Genomic DNA, 4,030 nt, shown 5'->3' on the forward strand with positions numbered 1-4,030 from the left:
GAAGGGGGAGCAAGCGAGTTGGTTCTAGCTTGACTCGATGACGAGCTCAGGGTTCGAGCTTATTGAGTTGTGTCGAGCTTGTTTATTGAATTAGTAAAAGCTCGTTGAAGCTTGGATCTTTGGCTCGCGACTCGGAAGGCTGCTTCGCCAATCGAATTTCCTGTAACGTCAATGCCATCTTCGGCGAGCTTTCATAACATCTCATTTTTCGTCCGATTACTTTGATGGCTTCTTGGGTGAGCTCTCGTCATAATTTCATTCAAATCTGTTAGTTGGCTCATGAGGTTGTTGATAATACGGCGAATTAAGGTTCAGCTTTTCATTCGAGCTCGCCTCGAGCTTAAACTAGTATTTTGACAGATGAGCTCGGCTCGAGTTAGGCACGACTAGGGCTCAATCCAACTCATTCGAAGAAAATAAATAGAAACCCAACATAACAAGCCTTGTGATGATCAACCCTGCACTCATCACAACAGACATAAATTTGAGATTTTTTGATAAAAAAATATGTGCATAAGTTTATGATTTATTTTTTTAGAATTAAAAAAAGGGAGCAATTCACACAATTATTTATAATTACTCTTAATTAATTATTTTTTGTTGTCATAATCTTTTATATTTTTATTAAAAAAAATAAAAAAAAAACTAATATATTTAATAGACAAATAATAATCTGGCTCATTATTGAAGTCTTATCATAAAGGTTAAATTTAAAATGCAATTTTTAATAAAAAATATTACTCAATATTAATTAATTGTTTAATTAATTAATATTAAAAAATCAAATAATATTCTGTCAACTAATTATTAAAACTATTGTAAGCAATAGAAGAACATACAACTTTAATTACTGACCCAATTAAAATATGATGTTTAAAAAAAAATAATAATTACATTAAATTAAATATAAAAATTAATAAGTTTAAGATAATAATTACTTTAATTTTGAGATCTTGCAGCACTCACATTTTGCTTCACAGTTCATTAAAATTTTACCAACAATTTTATTTTTTTACAAAATTCCCATATTTTTTTTAGTGTAATTTTATTATTAGATTTTTATGATTTATTCACTTTTTTTTTTGCAATAAATCTATTAAAATATAATAGTTATGTAATAATTTTGGTTTGTGATCAATATGTAAATACATAAAAATTTTATGGCAATTATGTAAATTGCTAAAATCACCAAAATAAACAACTAATTTTTTTTTTATTTAGAACCAAGTATGGCTTTCACCCTCTTAGATTAAAATAATAAAGTTATGTAATTATACATAGTTAAAGAATGTTATTCTTAAATTCTGTTGTGACTAGGGTTGTTAACGATCTGATTTCGAGCCGAGTTAGGGTCGGTTTTAAATCGGTTCATGCTCGATCCAACTCAAAATTAAAACCAACTAGCTCAAATTGAGTTATTTGAATTCGCTTCAGCAGATTGAAATTGGCTCTTTGACTCGTTATATTCAACATTACTTAGCATTATATATTTACTTTTCATAAAAAAAAAAAAAAAACTATTATGAGTCGATATTGTGTCAGTTCGAATCGATCAATGTATGACTTCAAATTGACTACAAAAGATTTGATTCGAAATTTCAGCTCATAGCTCAGCTAGTTTATTTCGATCTCCTCAACGAGACCCATGATTCAAATCAATTTCCGAGCAATTAATGGTCTTCAAGCTAAATTCACAGCCCCACTTGTAATCATTCATACTAAAAGTGCATGAGAGAGAGAGAGAGAGAGAGAGAGAGAGAGAGAGAGAGAGAGAGAGAGAGAGAGAGAGAGCTTTACAAATGGAAACAAGCTTTTAGTACTTCCAAGTTTCAACTTGTTTTTCTTTTCTTTGAAGGAGAGGAAGTCATATATGCTTTGTAAGGTTTGAGTGATTTTGGTACATATTTTAAAATTCCCTCCCCATTTTGACTTGGTCAATAGTTAGTTACAAGAAAATTAAATTAAAAATAACAATCAGATAATTTTTTAAATGAGGCTTTTACATACATACCCCTCAATTCTCATGTATCTACATTTCCCACCCCCAAACTTTCATATTTACATACCAAACACTCTATTAGTCCATTACTAACTCCTTGACCACCCCAAACATTGCTATTTACAAATCTACCACCATTTTCCCCCATTTTTCAAATTCTAACTCGAATATCAAAATTCACGGTAAAACCACAACCCATATTTTATATTTTCATCAAATTCAGGATAGTTTTTTCGTGCGTAGATACATAAAAAAAAAAAAAATCAAGTGTGTTAGGTATGGCTCATATACCATAAATGACACAAATGCTGGAGCGGAGTTCTTCCCGAACCTCGTAAATCTCTGTGTGTTCTTCTGAATTTGTGTCGATTCCTATTTTTCTTTGCCCTTAATATCTCAACAAAGTGTATATAACTTATAAATATCAATATTTTGGATGATCTGTATGTAATCATCCTCGAATAAATACATATTTTTCATACATAAGTTCATGACACCTTATGAATGCAAATATCAAACTTTTAAGGGACACATATGTAAATACATAAATTTCCTTATTTTTAATCTATTGCCCATATATTTTATTCTCTTATTGCTTGCTTTTCTTTACATTTGGCATTTTGCTTTGGAGGAATCAAAGAATGAAAAGCTCTAAGTTTCCATTTGTTCTGTCTGTCTTATGCTTGAAGGCTGTGGCAAACCATATTTTCTTAAATTATTTAATTAAATAACTTTAATTTTATTTTTTTGGGTGGTATATATGTAAATCTTCCTTTCTTAAACTATTTAAATTAAATCAATTTAATTTAATTTTATTTAGTATAATGTTTGCGCCATATATGAAAATGAGGTATAAAAAAAATGATTGAAATTTAAATTATGACTATTAATTTTTTAATAATAAAAAAGAACTAATATTCAATTGAGAAAATCATATTTTGATTATTTAATGTTTATCAACATTTTATGCTCTTCTTGAGTTTCATGAATTATAAAAAAAATTATTATGATAATGGACTTAAAGATCATAATGGTGCCAAATTACCACTAGTTAGCCTTAAGCTTGGTTCATTTAAAGTTTAAGGCTACATGAATTTATGTGATTGCCGATGACCGATTCTGTCTGTAATTTGAAATTTGTCGTTGGTTGTTATACTTTGCAATAAATTTCTGACGGGCAACAAATTGGTCGGAAAAACATTTATGATGGGCTAAGACCGCCACTGAATTATTCATAATGACCTTTTGATGGGTCCTGCATTTCAGCAAATGGCAGACTTCTGACTGGACTAGGCCAATGGATATAGGTTCTTTTGGATGATGATCATCAATCTATAGTTATCGAATGTTTGACGGCACGTTCATTGCTTGGTCGTTGAAAAACTATACATGACAAAAAAAAAAAAAAAACTCCTTTGTTCATTATATCTTCAACACATCACAACACATGGAATATAAGTCACATATCTCGTTCTTTAATTGAGATCTCCATCCATGATAAATACAGAGTTGTCGGCACTATTTTTGGTGTGGGGTTTGCCCGTAAGAAGCTGTCGGTCATTGGAATTGAAATCCCGTTGCCTGCTTCGGAAGGACGTTTTAAAAAATTTAGTTTTGAAAAAGATGAAGTCAAACTGACCCCATAATTTTCATAGTTTAGATGAAAGAGCGCTTCATCTCAATCATGTATCTATCCCGAAGGATGAACGCAAGAATTGAGAGTGAGGCTCGATCAAATAAACTAAAGAAAGTTATGACATCCGTTTGGTCTGCGAAACCAATGTATTGGCCGACAAGTTCCCCTATTTAATATAAGGAATTAAATAGGGTTTATATTATGCTGGGTTCGGGAAAAGCTTCCTATAAGGGCAAGCCCCTATACTTAATTACATCATAGATAATTGAAGTTACCTAAGAATACTCTCGATAAAAATAAAAAAAAATTACCTTCAAGGAGTTCAAATGGTAAGGACATTTCAAAGATATTGATCTAAGAAGGGGGATTGGTTCAAATTTGGAACATTTTATTGT

Source organism: Phalaenopsis equestris, unplaced genomic scaffold (assembly GCF_001263595.1).
Source record: "Phalaenopsis equestris unplaced genomic scaffold, ASM126359v1 Scaffold214330, whole genome shotgun sequence".
Lineage (NCBI taxonomy): Eukaryota > Viridiplantae > Streptophyta > Magnoliopsida > Asparagales > Orchidaceae > Phalaenopsis > Phalaenopsis equestris.